General features: G+C 36.0%; 1 protein-coding gene across 4 annotated transcripts in view; it reads left to right on the forward strand.

Moving 5' to 3' along the window:
• The first annotated feature begins 49 nt into the window (after window positions 1-49).
• Window positions 50-17,242, forward strand: part of Arf51F (ADP-ribosylation factor 6) — a 38,002-nt gene continuing 20,809 nt past the window's right edge. The window contains exons 1-2 of one of the 4 annotated variants that reach the window (XM_028303303.1): window positions 50-158; window positions 9,690-9,786. The gene's annotated coding sequence lies outside the window, so the exon portion shown is untranslated. The other 3 variants (XM_028303305.1, XM_028303304.1, XM_028303306.1) reach the window with 3 other exon arrangements.

Raw genomic sequence — 17,242 nt, forward strand, 5'->3', positions numbered from 1 at the left:
ATTGAAGCAACTTCACGTTACTGTAGTTTCACAAATTAAACCAAATTAAACTCGTGGCGCTAGTGTCCTCCTGTCGTGTGTCAATCGTGGATGTGGTGGAGTGTTTTGTGTTGTTGAGAGTGAATGTAGAAAATTATTCAATTTAATGTTGTCATGTGGTGAGTTTATTCTTTTGGTGATAACATTTTTCACGGAGAAATTAATTTACGTTGAAGTGGAGTGGACAGTCCGAGGTTATTATTGTTGCTTTGGTATAAACGTCATCAGTCGGCCGTTAGTTGACCGCCATCGCCCAAGCTTGCGACGAATGAATACTGCTATCGCCAGTTCGGCACCGCCTTTCCTGCAGATTGTGACATCTGTGAGTCTTCTGATAACGAATAAATGCAGCTAAATATCTGTGGAATGTGCGTCGGCAGCACGGCGTTATGAGCACCTAACCTTGCCGCGTTAGCTCCCTTCAGTTTGTAACCAGTTTTGTAAGTTAGAGTTGCCGCCTTCCCGCGGATGATTCATAAATACAAGATTTTCCAATTACATCTTAGTAAAGTGGAATGTTAATGTCCTAATGATACTCATTGCTCTCAGTTAACTGGGACAGTATTATTTACAGATTTCTAATATCTTGGGTTTTTTATGAATAAATTTTTTTATTTATTATCAAGAACTGTTTATATCTTGAATGCTAAACTTTGTGATAATAATAGGTCAGTAGTGTTACAGCTACGAATACTATTTAGGTTGGTTTCGAATGTAAATTCATTTTCAGAATCACATTGAACATTCTAGAACATAATGAACAAAATAATGCACATCTCACAATTTGACGCTTGATGATCACATAATTTATTCATTCTGAACATTACTTTGCAAATTGCACACTATACTGATACTAAACAAATCCGTTGCCATGCCTCACAAACCCCTAAAGAAGGTTAATCTTGTAGATAAAACATGAATTTCAATAATACATAAAACCAGTTCATAGCAATTGCAAGTGTGTATATTTTAAGAAATCATTATCTAGGTACTTTTATTCCTAATAATCAAACAAGATTTTTTGACAGAGACCACTATTTAAAAAATGTTTACTAAGTAAATATTCGTCTGACACTTCAAGAAATTACCTACTTCTTTATGCCTTCAAATTGCTTTGATTTGAGGATTATTAACAACATTCTTGTTAAATAGAAAATACACTACAGGGAAATTAAATTTACAATAACCATAAACAGTATCTGTACATTCCGTCACTAAATTAAATTCCAAATTGATCAGTAACAGCAGTAGCTAGCTATACACATGCCACAATGTTATCATGTGATGAGTAGGTATGACCAAACTATCCTACAATGTAATGTTATACATACATAATTAGTTTTATCACACAAGGACAAGCATGATAACAATTTCAAAGTCATAATGTAGGCTAAATTGTGTCATATTTATAATATGACATTATAAATCCCATTTCAGAAGCTTAAAAACGTTGATGTTTTATTGATAGAAGAAACTGCAACAATCAGAGAAATAATGTTTTGTATATTAGTTAGCATTTTGAATTTTATAATAGACTAATGCCCGTTTTCACCATCAATCCCTAATTTTTAAGTGACCCCTATGCAAACAAAATACCTATTATGTGTTACCATAGGAGTCACTTAAAAAATAGGGATTGATGGTGAAAACGGGTATAAAACTAGGGTAACCCAAATTTGCAAATCCTATAATATTATCAAGCATTTACTGGATTATTCTAAAGCAAATATAGAACCTATCACATGTCCCATAACATTACTATCTATCTTAAAATCCCGTACAAAAGGGTAATCCTGCCTTTCTAATCTAGAAAATAAACATGTAAAGAGAGCGAATAATGTAAAAGTATACCTATTTGGCTTTGATCGAAGCACCCGCTGGGTCTCGTTTGTCATGCGCGACGGTGCGCCTGCGACGGATGGCAACAGTCCGAAAGAATGCCGCCCGCTTGACGGGCGATTAGCGATTTTGGTCCAGTGACATTGGTTATTTATTTACCGACGCCCGGTTGGTACATTTTCTGTTGCAAATGCGCCTATCACAATAAGATGTGACAGAGTTCACTTTGACCTGCCGTAGTCCGTTATCCGTACTAGGTACCTACATATTGGTCTAATGATCGTGTTCGTCATTTATTAGTCACGTGCTTTATCGTAATTTTTCGTGTATTCGTGTTCATATAAAGTTCGTTTTACCTAATTAACCTTTACCCCCACTGAAAGTGCGTAAGTTCTGTCTATAAAAGTAATTACGAAACGTCCTAAAGACTAATATTGATGACTTTCGGAACCCATTGGCCAACATTGCAACCTACTTCGATTCCCTAGTCTAGTTAATGGAATTACTGACAGTTTAGCATACATTTTATTTCCAAAAAAATGTATCTAATTGTCCTTCCTGAGCGGTTCCTATAGTAGGTAGGTACCTACATAATCTGTTTCCGTGTGAAACCATTAGAAATTTAGTCTATTTCTTCATCGTTCCTGTCCGTTAATAATTTTTGTATCTATTGTATTTCAATATTAGCTATCCGCGTATCGCGTTAAGTGTTAAAACTTGTAAAAATTAATTCAATATCAATTATGCAACGCGAAAGTTCAAAATTAATTAAATAATAATAAATATTTCGCCGCTAAACCCTTTTACTTGAACCTCCGCGGGTGTACGTTACGGACGGAAGCCTCGCATGCTTTTGCGCCGGCAGATTACACCGATCATAGATCAGTGCTGATTCAGAGGGGGCGATCAACGCACACGGAAAACTCGCGATGTGCGTGAAAATACCGTGAACAACAGTGATGCCGTTTTTGAAAAACATGTGCGTGTGCCATTCGTTCCGAGACATTAAGTGATTGCCTCAATCAATGTATTTACTCAAACTTAACCGGTGGGTGAAACTGTGTACTTATTCTTTAGATTTATGTATGACTCAGACAGGAAACGATTTCTTATTCCCAATGCGTGTCGTGCTCGTAACAAGAAGCTATTTCAACGATTTGTAGAGATAGTTCAGTAATCTCGAATTAGATTTATACGGTGGTCTATAATTGGATCGTCATACACGTGTCTGATGTTTGGAAATAAGTGTCTTTGAGTTATTTTACAGTATTCTGTAATACTCCAATGGAGTAGATTGGATTTTGTGATGTGGGTTGCTCGACTGGCTTTGAAATGAGAAATCAGAAAATCGATTCAGATTTTAATAACTTTGCTCAAGCTTCATTGAAAGGCATTTCGGGATGTTTGAATTCTGAATTTCTGATTCAAATTGAAATCTGTAGGTAATGCGTGGGTAAGGGTATTTATAATCATAGAATAATATTATAAACGAGAATTAACACTCAAATAGGCTGTATTATGATTTAAGCTCCGTTATTGCCCTTATAATTGAAAAGCCTGTCCGTTTAGATACGGCATCCTACATTCGGATTCAATTTAACAATTCAGTGAATCGTATAAGCGTTTAATGAGAGCCGGTGAAATTTTCAGTGAATTGTTGAGTGAAACCTATCATATCACTGTTTATCTATTTGTTAGATTATCTTCTAAACTCAGTTTCCAAACTGGGACCGTTAAAAATATCGTCTTCAATATACATGCTGGCCCCAGTTTAAAATATTCACTGGCGAAGGAAAAAAGGTCGTCGACGCGAAGTGTAACGTGGGAATTTTACTATTTTTAGGTTGACTGGCCCTTAATAAAGCATGATGGAGGCACTCGCGACACGACACGAAAAACGTAGCCCATTATTGATAGCCAAAGCCTAGTTTGTGCTTATGATGCCTACTGTATAATTTCATGGAACATGGAAAGCATTGGTGGAGGCCTATGGCTGAGATGATGATGATGATGATGATGATGATGATGATGATGACTGTATAAGTTCCACCTTTAGCCCCAGTTGCACCAAACTGTGACAATAACAATAACCGGTGTTTTTGTATGGAATTTAACAGATCTTTGACGTTATTAAAATTAAATTAAGATTATTAGATAGCTGTGAGTTATTTGCCACTTCTACTTGCCTACAGCTTCAAGGCTTATGTCTACCAGTCTTTATTTTTACTCTCGTTCTAAGAAATCAGTTCGTATTAATATTAATTAATTAAATTAGGTATGTATGTGCGAACCCGCATTATAATTAGCATGCCTTTCTATTGTTCTTACTTCTACTGAGATGTAGGTTTTCATGCCAGCTGGCGAAATATTCTTAGTTTGACCTTGGTTGCTAATGTTGATAATGCTTTTTGCATTCCACCCTTTTATTTTAGGGTCAACTGTACTGTACAGTTGTAAGAATGTACAGTCTGTACATTCTTACATCGAAATAAAATAATATGTCATGTAGTAAACTAGCTATAACATAGCTAGTTCCTGATCCATTGTACAAGTTTAAACTGACTAATTATACAAATACAAACATGTAGCTAGTTGGAACATGCAGAACACTTCCTACACCACTCACACCGTGTAGAACACAAACCAAGTTACGTGATGTAATGTAATGATGAAGTCTCACTTCCACTTGAGTACTAAAGGCATCATTGAAGTTCCAAATGGGTGTTAATTGAAATTTAAATACCCTACAGTTTATTATTTAACTAGCTTTCCGTCCGCGGCTTCGCCCGCGTGGAATTTTGTCTGTCACAGAAAAACTTTATCGCGCGCGTCCCTGTTTCAAAAACCGGGATAAAAACTATCCTATGTTCTTTCCCGGGACTCAAACTATCTCTATGCCAAATTTCATCAAAATCGGTTGCGAGGTTTAAGCGGGAAAGCGTAACAGACAGACAGACAGACAGAGTTACTTTCGCATTTATAATATTAGTTGGGATAGTTGGGATTAGTTGGGATAATGCTCGTATTATCTTCAAAGTTATTTTCATGTTAAAATATCATACTTGATTACTTGATGAGAATCTCCTCCTTTTGTTGAAGTCGGTTAACAATAACTCCGTTTCGCTATGAATGAGTCCTGCAATATTCGAAATGGAAAATAAGACCGACAACCTGTCATTGATACTGGTTGTCTATGGCGCCGTTTCTGAACTGAGATTTTTAGCTTGAACTATGTCCTTTCGTAGACTGTCCACCAAATTATTCGTTTATTCTCCAAATATTTTCTACTTACCCGAACCAAAGCTGGCTGCAGTGCTTAAAATGCTAATAAACTTTGTTTTTCTTGTTTCGACGGATTTTTTTTTGTTCTATCACCAGCCAGTTAGTGTATTCTTAGCTTAATATACATGTACTGATAACGCTTTCAATTGTTTCAGGTTTCGTGCGCGTGTCGTTAGATAAAGAAGTGCTGTGATTGGATTGCTTTCATCCAACTGTGGAATGGTTCCGGGGACCTGGCGCTGTCTTGTTCAAGTGAGTCTTATGCAGACATGTTTAAAGTTAATTTTGAATTGACTTCCAAAAGCAGTTTCTTGACCATCGACAGAACCGAGTGTGCCGTCAAAAGAGATGATAGACTAGACCCCCCAAATTTTTTATTTAAATTAAGTGCCTTTTTTCTGTGATGCGGATTTCGGGACGCGTGTGGTTCTGGTCCGCGTGCGTGTAAAATCACGCTGCTGGTTGCACGCAGGACAAAGATTTCTCGTGCCCGCAGCCAATTTGCGTTCCGCATGCGTGTTGCCCGCATAAATTAATAAAATGTGGTCCTGGACAATAATGAAGGGTGGTCAATCCTCATGCGGACCAGATCCAGTGCTGAAATCCGCATCACAGAAAAATGGCACTAAATAATTACAAAGTTACTTTTGAACGAGAGTACAGATTAATGAATAGTTGCGTGTTTAGCAGATGTTTATTGTTCTACAAAACTTATCATGTCTCGCAAATATCAGACAAATATCGTTTGACAAATACCGTTGCATTTGACGATAATATGTTTCTATGAATTTATCAATGGACGAGACGGCTGTTCACTTTTATGACGCTGCCAATGTCCGGCCATTGTATTTGATTTGCTCAGTATCAATCTCCTTTGTACATTTCAAATTCAAAGTTCATGGACCTTTATTAGCAATATATAAAATAATTTACATTTTTTTTCTAATTATACCAATTTACGACATGTATCCTCTTTTGCCTTTCATCACAAAACGGCTTCCTCTCATTGACGTATTTGAAATCTCATTTTTAGTCTCAACTTCAACTCTAGAGTGAATTAATTTTTAAATAAGTACGGGTTTTACAAACATTTATTACCCAAACAAAGGTATTCGCTTGTGTATAAATACAAGTTTATGTATGCCGTGACCCGTAAAATGACATTAATTTACGTTTTTATAAAGATACGTTTATATGGTTTCGTCTGTCTGCAAAACTAATTGCATTGCGCTAATTGTGTGTTAGGCGGGCTTAATTAACAATTCAAATTAATTTAAAGTACCTAAAGAACTACATCCATGCTGGTCTTATGTTGAATACTTTAATATTTTCTGTGTTCAAAGTTATTGGTCTAGTTTATTGGACGTTTATCTGAGTCAGTGATTGAGGTATGGGAGCGGTACGGAAGGGTTGACATTGACATATGACGTAACAGAGCATATAAATCCAAAAGAAATCTTGCTCACTTTTGACGTCTGAAACCCATGCTTTAGGCACTGACTCAGGTAAGCCCTAGTGTCACGCGGACTGTCAGTGCGGATCGCTCCGCACAGCCGATCTGTATGAACTGCTAGGTAGCGGAGCGGTTCCTCCGGACCGCATTACTCTAAAACGCTCCCTAGAAGTTCATACAGATTGGCCGTGCGGAGCGGGTCCGCACCGGACGGTCCGCGTGACACTAAAACCAGCCTAACATATTATTAGGATTAATATTCAAATTGGCTCGTAACCTCATCATTATTAAACTTGATGTTACGGTAATTGATATTAATTTTCAGATTTTCCCGCAATCTAATATCCAACCTCATTGAGCTAGTTAACACATTAAATGAGCTAGTTATCCGAATAAGAGCTTGTAGAACATTTTTTACAATGAAAATGACGATGCTAAAAGCTAGCTTAACATGGTTGTAATAAGCCCTATTTTATAACGAAAATGTACAGTCTTAAGTGCTGGCAGTTACCTATTACGTCAAAGGAATAAATCTTCAAAGTGGATGCTGTAAGGAGAAACGGAAAGTGTTTTCCTTGTCTTCTTACAATCTGAGAACATAATGGAATTTATATTGTCAATTTTTACTGTTTTTCAAGTTGTGTTACGTAAATTGTTGTAGTTACTTAACAAGCCCATGCCTGGCTTTGAATTTAATTCTGAAAAACTGTCATCGATGAAATCCAGTTTGTTATTATTGAGTGTAATATTAGCAATACGATGCAAAATCCCCTGCATGACCTTGTCCAATTCCATATTTCCCCCTCGATTTACTTCAAACGTTGACACGCAAATGACATCATTACAATTGGTCTGTATTAGTCATTTTAATCGATATCAGTCGTTATTATTATTAAAATTTACACATTCTCCCTAAACGTTGTGTGCAAGGAATATTTTTCCTTGTACGTACAAATATTGTGTCGTGGAAGCCTCATCACAACGTTTCAGTCGTTTGTAGCTATCATAATCTAATTTGACTGCTAATACTATTAAAACGAATATTTTAATATAACCACAGTCTCACTTGCTGATTAGTAGGTATGAATACTGGTTTGACCATCATCAGAGGATTGAGGTTGGACATAAGAAATCTTTTTCTTTTATAGTGTGGTGTAAACAACTGAGATCACAACACAACCTGGTGATCCATCTGTTGTCAAACTATAAAATAAGAGTTACTGAGAGACACAAAAACCCTGTTCGTCAAATAATAAGCATTCAGCATTTTGCATAAAAGCAGCCATAGCTCTTAATACGATTAGAAAAGTTAGTGTAATTGTTAGTTTATTTTCTCCTCTACCACCTTTAGGTTGAACTAAACTTAAACAATATCAGTCTTCCAATTAATTTCCAAAACTCACACTAAGTTTCGTACCAAAGACCGACCACCAAAGGCAATTTAAGCAAATTGAACAATTCATGGACCTGATTTCTTGTTTTCAAACAATAATACTTACAAGTTCATGCATTCAAAGTGTATGTCGGTGCTATCCGATAAACCAATTAGTATTCAGGCAACACCAACGACAGTTGTCCCAGCGTGTTGGTGGAACGCTTAAGCCCGCTTACAACTGGATTGTAGTGGGTCGTAATTGCGCTAATGTTTGTCATTGAATGCCAATGTGACTGGCGGAACGAAGTTATTGTCTATTAACTATTTGGAATTGAACTGGAATGAATGTGTTCATTTGGTCTAACAGCTAAAGGGTCATTCCATGACAAATGTTACCGAGGGTTAAAAACAANTTTTACTATTTTTAGGTTGACTGGCCCTTAATAAAGCATGATGGAGGCACTCGCGACACGACACGAAAAACGTAGCCCATTATTGATAGCCAAAGCCTAGTTTGTGCTTATGATGCCTACTGTATCATGGAAAGCATTGGTGGAGGCCTATGTTCAGCAGTGGACGTCCTATGGCTGAGATGATGATGATGACTGTATAAGTTCCACCTTTAGCCCCAGTTGCACCAAAATGTGACAATAATATTAACCGGTGTTTTGGTATGGAATTTCACAGATCTTTGACGTTATTAAAATTAAATTAAGATTATTAGATAGCTGTGAGTTATTTGCCTCTTCTACTTGCCTACAGCTTCAAGGCTTATGTCTACCAGTCTTTATTTTTACTCTCGTTCTAAGAAATCAGTTCGTATTAAAATTAATTAATTAAATTAGGTATGTATGTGCGAACCCGCAGTATAATTAAATTAGCATGCCTTTCTATTGTTCTTACTTCTACTGAGATGTAGGTTTTCATGCCAGCTGGCGAAATAATCTTAGTTTGCCTTGGTTGCTAATGTTGATAATGCTTTTTGCATTGCACCCTTTTGTTCTTAGGGTCAACTGTACATTCTTGCATCGAAATAGAACACTGTGTAGTAAATTATCTATAACACAGCTAGTTCCTAATCCATTGTACAAGTTTAAACTGACTAATTATACAAATACAAACACGTAGCTAGTTGGAAATGTAGAACACTTCCTACACCACTTACACCGTGTAGAACACAAACCAAGTTACGTGATGTAATGTAATGATGAAGTCTCACTTCCACTTAAGTACTAAAGGCATGATTGAAGTGCTATAGTTTATTATTTAATAATGCTCGTATTATCTTCAAAGTTATTTTCATGTTAAAACATCATACTATGATGAGAATCTCCTCCTTTTGTTGAAGTCGTTAACAATAACTCCGTTTCGCTATGAGTACTTGCTATCTAAACCTTCTAATAGGAAAGTCCTGCAATATTCCAAATGGAAAATAAGACCGACTACCTGTCATTGATACTGGTTGTCTATGGCGCCGTTTCTGAACTGAGATTTTTAGCTTGAGCTATGTCCCTTTCGTATGACTATCCATCAAATTATTCGTTTAGCCTCTAATTTTTTTTTTACTTAGCCCAACCAAAGCTAATGCCTAAAATGCTTATAAACTTTGTTTTTCTGTTCTTGACGGTTTTTTTTATCACCAGCCAGTTAGTGTATTCTTAGCTTAAATACATGTACTGATAACGCTTTCAATTGTTTCAGGTTATGTGCGCGTGTCGTTAGATAAAGAAGTGCTGTGATTGGATTGCTTTCATCCAACTGTGGAATGGTTCCGGGGACCTGGCGCTGTCTTGTTCAAGTGAGTCTTATGCAGACATATTTAAAGTTAATTTTGAATTGACTCCCAAGAGCAGTATCTTGACCATCGACAGAACTGAGTGCGACGTCAAAAGAGATGAAAGACTAGACCCCCAAATTTTTTATTTAGATTTAGTGCCTTTTTTCTGTGATGCGGATTTCGGGGAGCGTGCGGATATGGTCTGCGATAAAATCACGCTGCTGGTTGCACGCAGGACAAAGATTTCATATTGTGTACCCGCAGCCAATCCGCGTTCCGCATGCGTGTAGCCCGCGTAAATTAATAAAATGTAGTCCTGGACAATAATGAAGTGTGGTAAGTCCTCCATGCGGACCAGACCCAGTGCTGAAATCCGCATCACAGAAAAATGGCACTAAATAACTACAAACAAAGTTACTTTTTAACTAGAGTATAGATTAATGATAATTAATAGTTCCGTGTTTAGCAGATGTTTATTGCTCTACAAAACTTATCATTAGTCCAGTCAATGAATGCCTTAACGNCCCCCACGATTTTGGGGTTACCTACCGATTCCAAGATTGAACAATGACATAGACCGCAGACTTGCTATGCAGATGCGCCAGTGAGTACTAATCTGTGCGACATGTGTCACCCTCTGATGCTGGGCACCCGGGGCGCTCCCCCCCCCCCCTACGCCGCTACTGCATCTTTGAGCTGTCAGTTAACCAGAGATTTTGGTCCTCTTTTCTAGTCGTCCCTTGTTCAAGATCTATCCACTTACTTATTAGATCAATCCAAGGGGTTCGCGTATAGGATTAGTTGCAAGTAACCGACTCAGTCTTCCCTTTACCTGACTGGTTGGGGGTGGACCAGAGCCGATAGCAAGATGGAGCCTACATGGACCGGTTTGCCCGTAGCTGCCGAGGCTTGCCTGGAAATGGTGAGATGTAAGTGCAAGAAGTAGTGCAGAAGCTGGTGCTGTCTGAAAAAAAAACAACTAAAAAGGTCACAGCCTTTAACCTTTGTGCTAAAATTATCTCCCGTACTATGATTGTGAAACCTCATTTTCCTCATACTTACCTTTCCGTAAAATCACTGGTACAATAGTGTGTAGAAATAAAAGTGTTAATTAAAATAATAATAATCATTAAGACGTTTAGACAAATTAAAGTTCTTCTTAAGCTTTCTTCTTATAATATTTTCAATATTGAAATGTATTTAAGCTATTTTCAACCTTATGTCTCACACATACAGCTCAAAATCAATTGACGAAAAAATACAAATTATGGTAGATTGATGTGCCAGCAACTCTAAATAAATTCTAAAATAATTATCCTTGCTTGCTTATGAACCAAATAGTATGAATTCATGGATATAATAATTTTTTTTTCCAATGCGCAATAAAATTCGTCCGCTGTGTCCTGAAGAAAAAATTTTTTTCACCTACTTTTTGCGAAAAAAGTACCATACAATGTTATATTTTTATAATCCTGATAAATGTAGCTTTCAGGTCATATTTTTTTTATTAGATTATCTCCAGTTAGTATAAGATCCCGCTATACAGCGACCTTCACCGAGATGCTTATTTGATGAAACATATTTTATATTCAATTTAACATGTCAATAATTATATTGCTTAAGGGTTGCCTAATAAATTTCAGTCCAGGATATGATTAATTAATCATTAAAAATAGATTTTTTTTTAAATATTTCATCGGTTTGACTATAGGTGTACCAGAATCTCATGGCAAATAGGGAAAATAAACTTTGTTGAGAGCAATACTGGGGAAATTGGAATAAAAGATCTTGATACTGTTTAATTTTTTACTTTTATGACTTTAATATTAATGAACATGAAGTACGAATATACATTTTAGGTAGGTATGTGTATGAAGAATGTTGTTATACATCGAGTTTTTAACATAGGAAAATGTCTTGAAAAATAAATAAATCGTATATTACTTTAAGTAACTAATTTTATTATGCATCATACTTTTAACTTATCACTTCATTCAGAACTAGAAAACGATTCTAAGAACTCCTCCACTTGCATTCTAGCTGAAAAATTAAAAACTGCTAGATTAAAAAAAATGGATCTGTCAACAGCACTGGATCAGGGGTGATTTACTGTTTGTACTCCGAATGACTGTCGTGAATACAACGATCAAAATGGCGTGAATAGTTATGCGCAACTTTAGGGCCCTGTAACTTATTTATTTGTAGAGATATTTTCATGATTCTTTCACAATTATTTATTAGTTTTACTTATATTTATTTTTAAAAGAAAAAAATTGGAAACTATTCCATTATTCAATTTTGCTTGATGAAATCTTTTTCAATTTTTTTTTTACATGGTCATAACATTTTTGACCATTCCTCTGCACCAACTTGTGAGATATACCTGAAAACCCCGATAAAGCAGCTATTAGGTAAGAATAATATAAAAAAAAACATAACCCTCCTTCTGATGCAGTTGGGTAATAAACTAAATGTATCAAAACATTTCAGTCCAACTTACTGTCAACTCGACGACGCGCTTTAGAATCAAAGATTGACTTTGAATTATGCCTTATTTTACAATTCATATTGAAAACAATATGACTTGCTTGAGCTTTTTCGACTTTTTCACAAAAATAACAAATAGGTAAGAAGAGATTACAAAATTTTTGCAGCGACTGACAGATTTCATAATTTTCTTTGACAGGTGACAATTAAACCATAGACAATTGCCATATGAAAAACACACACACCAATATTTTTGTTTGCCATGAGATTCTGGTAGACCTATATTAAACAAACTCCATACCAATCGAAAGTATGAAGCCCATAGAATATGCAAACGGTAGGTTGCCTATTCTTTTCCAGTCATAACTCTCGGGTTGCCAGGTATAAACAGGTAAATTGATAGATCATTTTGCACCGGTCTGATAATTTAATCAAATTTAAATGAAAATAAAGATTATTTCATTATGAACACGGTGGTATAGGGTTGCCTGCGAAAAATCAGTCCTGAATGACGGTTGTCGAATTTTGTAAAGTGAAATTAAAACTGAAAGGTGACATTTTTCGAGTAGTTGGCAACATTTGGGAAAGACGAGTTGTATAAGGCATTTGTGTGTCTTGTCAAGAGGTATCGCTTGGGTGAAGAAATTTCTCCAGTGTTGCCATGCCTTGGGAGATTTGGTCCAAAAATGTCGAAAGTGGAAATAACGACTTCCGGTCAAAAATTTGGATGACGCCTCCTGCAAAAAAGTCGTGCAAATGATATTTGACCATTTTCATCTCGATCACCTGGCAACACTGGCAGCTACGGGGAAAAGTATTTTTTTTCGACATGGGTGTCTTTAAAGTTAAGGACGGACAGAAGGAGATATGGCAGAAAACATCAAAAATGGGCTTTGGTCGGTTAAACGACCCAGATTATGGGAAAAATCCGAAAATTCAGAAAATCAAGATGGCGACCGAGCGAGCGGTCATTTTGTAAAAAGATTCAGATTTCTGATTTTTCAAATGCATTTTTTGGGGAGTTGGCAACATTTGGGAAAGTCGAGTTGCATAGAGCGATTACGTAGTTTGCTAAGGAGTATCGTTTGGAAAAACAACATTTTCCAGTGTTGCCATACTTTGAAAGATTTGGTCAAAACATGTAAAAAATGGAAATAACGACTTTTGGTCCAAAATTTGGATGACGCCTCTTGCAAATAGGTCAAACTAATGACATTTGACTATTTTTATCTTGATTACCTGGCAACACTGGCAGTTACGGGGCCACAAAATTTTGGGANGCAGGATAACTTACGTCAAAGGAATAAATCTTCAAAGTGAATGCTGTAAGGAGAAACGGAAAGTGTTTTCCTTGTCTTCTTGAAATCTGGGAACATAATCGAATTTATATTGTCAGTTTTTCTGTTTTTGAAGTTGGATACGTAAATTGTTGGTTACTTAACAAGCCCATGCCTGGCTTTTAATTTAATTCAGAAAAACTATCATCGATGATATCCAGTTTGTTATTATTGTGTGTAATACATATTAGCAATACGATGCTAAATCCCCTGCATGACCTTGTCAAATATCCATATTTCCCCCTCGATTTATTTCAAACGTTGACACGCAAATGACATCATTACAATTGGTATGCATTAGTCATTTCAATCGATATCAGTCGTTATTATTATTAAAATTTACACATTCTCCATAAACGTTGTATGCAAGGAATATTTTCCTTGTACGTACAAATATTCTGTCGTGGAAGCCTCATCACAACGTTTCAGTCGTTTGTAGCTATCATAATCTAATTTGACTGCTAATACTATTAAAACGAATATTTTAATATAACCACAGTCTCACTTGCTGATTAGTAGGTATGAATACTGGTTTGACCATCATCAGAGGATTGAGGTTGGACATAAGAAATCTTTTTCTTTTATAGTGTGGTGTAAACAACTGAGATCACAACACAACCTGGTGATCCATCTGTTGTCAAAATATAAAATAAGAGTTACAGAGAGACAAAAAAATCCCAATTCGTCAAATTGCTAGATAAGCATTTAGCGTTTTACATAGAAGCAGCCATAGCTCTTAATACGATTAAAAAGTTAGTCTAATTGTTATTTTATTTTCTCCTCTACCACCTGTGGGTTGAGCTAAACTTAACAATATCAGTCTTCCAATTAATTTGCAATTAAATTACTAAGTTTCGTACGAAAGATCGACTAAGGTTCCACCAAAGGCAATAACCAAATTGAACAATCCACGGACCTGATTTCTTGTATTCAAACAATAATACTTACAAGTTCATGCATTCAAAGTGTCGGTGCTATCCGATAAACCAATTAGTATTCAGGCAACACCAACGACAGTTGTCCCAGCGTGTTGGTGGAACGCTTAAGCCCGCTTACAACTGGATTGTAGTGGGTCGTTGCGCTAATGTTTGTCATTGAATGCCAATGTGACTGGCGGAACGAAGTTATTGTCTATTAACTATTTGGAATTGAACTGGAATGAATGTGTTCATTTGGTCTAACAGCTAAACAAAATTATAACATTTTTCGTCCAGATTTAGCAGTCTTTAATAACGATGTGATGAAATCTTCAAGCAAAACAAATTGTATATCGAATCAATTTTCAATCTGTTTATTCAAATTTAAATTTCCCTTTCATCAACGATGTTCTCAAACGTTAACTTCAGTAACTCAATCAACATTTTCGTTTATAAAAGCCCCATTAATGTTGTNGATGTCGTAGGGATGAATGGCGTACAATGGTGGACGATTTTAGGCAACAAAGGCAGCCAGGAAACCCTTCCCGGATATCAGCATCGGGTATTTGTCCTCGCGCAGACGTCCAAACATTTGTATTCAAGTCCGACAGGTAACTGTTCTGTTTCACCTGAACGGAGCTTCATTTGTATGTGTATTCGTAACTTTTAAAGTAATTAGTTGCTTTCCAGAATCATCTTTAATTCGGAGTGTATTTTTACTCTTTCTTTAATTACTTTACCACTTTTTAAATATCTCTTTACTGTTTAAGGTACATTTGTAACATAGGCAACCTGATTTCCATGTTCCTGTTCCCCAAAGCATTTGTCCTTAGCAATTGTATTCAATCAATGTTCCTATGAATAGATTTCGGTGTCTCAATTACTCGGCAATTAGCCTCGAAAACAATCTATCAGGCCATCTTCCAATGAATGGGGACGTTTAGAATCTGATTTACGTCGAGAAAAAGGGTCGGAATTTTCTCGGAAAAGAGAATACATCTTTTAACCGAATTTGCCTAGTGTTCAATACTTTTTGAGACATTGTCTGCCTTGCCATTTTAGTTACTATGAAGTTCTGGATAAGTGATATTTCCTTTTACGTCTTCATGGCATGGTGGCCGTGGTATGGGAGCAGGTCATCTAAAGTTAATGAAGTGACAAGGTATCGTATGACGAGAGTCGTGTCAACAAACGATCCTTTCAAGCGTGCAGTGTAAACCTGTATGGTTAGCATTGGACATGAAATTGACAATTGAAACTGTGCTTTTAGACATTGGCATTAGAATCAAAATATAAATTCATAGGCGTGCTGCTATGTGATCGGCTCCTGACCTTAGTTCATTATTTTACTTGTACGTAAAGTGATACGTACCTAACCTACTTAGTGATTTGTTTTACCAAAATCAAAAATTTGTAAAAATCTCACGTTTCTCATTAATTTAATATCATTCCCTTAAATACAAAAACAATTGCCTGGCTCTCTGAATACATTTTATAACGCTTTACTCGCCTTCTAAGAATAACGAAAGAGCTTTCCATAAATTAATATTTATTTTATCGATTACGCGATTGCCCAAGTGAAGGGCATTGGGATTCGTGAATTTGGCCCAGACCGAGGGTTTATTTGGAATATCTTTGAAGGCTGCTTGCTTATGGTTTAAGCTGTTTGGATATTTGCCTCACACCTTTTTGGAGAATTCCTAGATATTAATTCCAGATCTTCTCGTCAATAGATTACGATCGTCTTTTATTAAAAATACTTGTGGCACACTATTTTATGATATTTGCCTTTTAAAGCTTCAGAAAAAAGGGATCTTCCATTTGATTGAGCAATATTCTTGATCATTCATTATGAACAGTTGAATGGTTTCATAATAAAAGTAAAATGTTGTTTAGCTTGTCGATTACATATTAAATCTAAATTCTATGAATTTTTGATTAATGATTTATATCGCTACATTATCTTTCGGTTCTTTTTGTGGCGTTGTCTTAAAAACGAATATTGTGATTATAATTTTCTTTTTACTTATTATTCTGTACCTACTTATAAGTTATTATTTTGAAATAATCTAATCTAATTTGTCTATTATATGATTTCGTTTATCCAACTCAGTACCAAAACGTAGTAGATATTCCTTCTTCTTCTTCTTCCTCGGTCCCTCACTGATGAGGATCGCGACCACAGATGTGTTCCTCCACAGACTGCGGTCATAAGCTGTGTGAACCGCACGATGCAGTAGATATTTAAAATACTCGAAAAATATTGGCTAATTGGATTCATATTTACCACGTATTTTCTAAGGATTACACTTTATTTATGACTCGCACGGTTAACCAAGTCATTAAACTCGCGTAACCGTTAAATTTTCATTAAGTCGTAAAAATGCTAACCCGAGCGTGATGCTAAATTTAAAATCCTCGGAATCAGTGTTAACTCTTGACATATTTATCCAACGGAAATTGTGTGTGAGAATAAAATGATAAAATATATTTTTACGTGATTCACAATAATTAAAGCATGACAAATAAAATTCTACATAAAGAAGTTTATTCCAGAAACTGGAATCCCAGGACTCACTTCCTGGAATAAATTGAAAAGGCACTTAGTAATGGTTCCCTCTTCATTAACAACTACAACATTGTCCGAAATTATTTTTTACACAGTGGTCGTTACTTCAGTTACTATTCTTACTTGCGGAACTATGTAGTCGTGTTTAATTTAATTCAAAATCATTT

The sequence above is a fragment of the Ostrinia furnacalis genome, unplaced genomic scaffold (genome assembly GCF_004193835.3).
Source record: "Ostrinia furnacalis isolate ACB-3 unplaced genomic scaffold, ASM419383v2 OfSCF1226, whole genome shotgun sequence".
Classification (NCBI taxonomy): domain Eukaryota; kingdom Metazoa; phylum Arthropoda; class Insecta; order Lepidoptera; family Crambidae; genus Ostrinia; species Ostrinia furnacalis.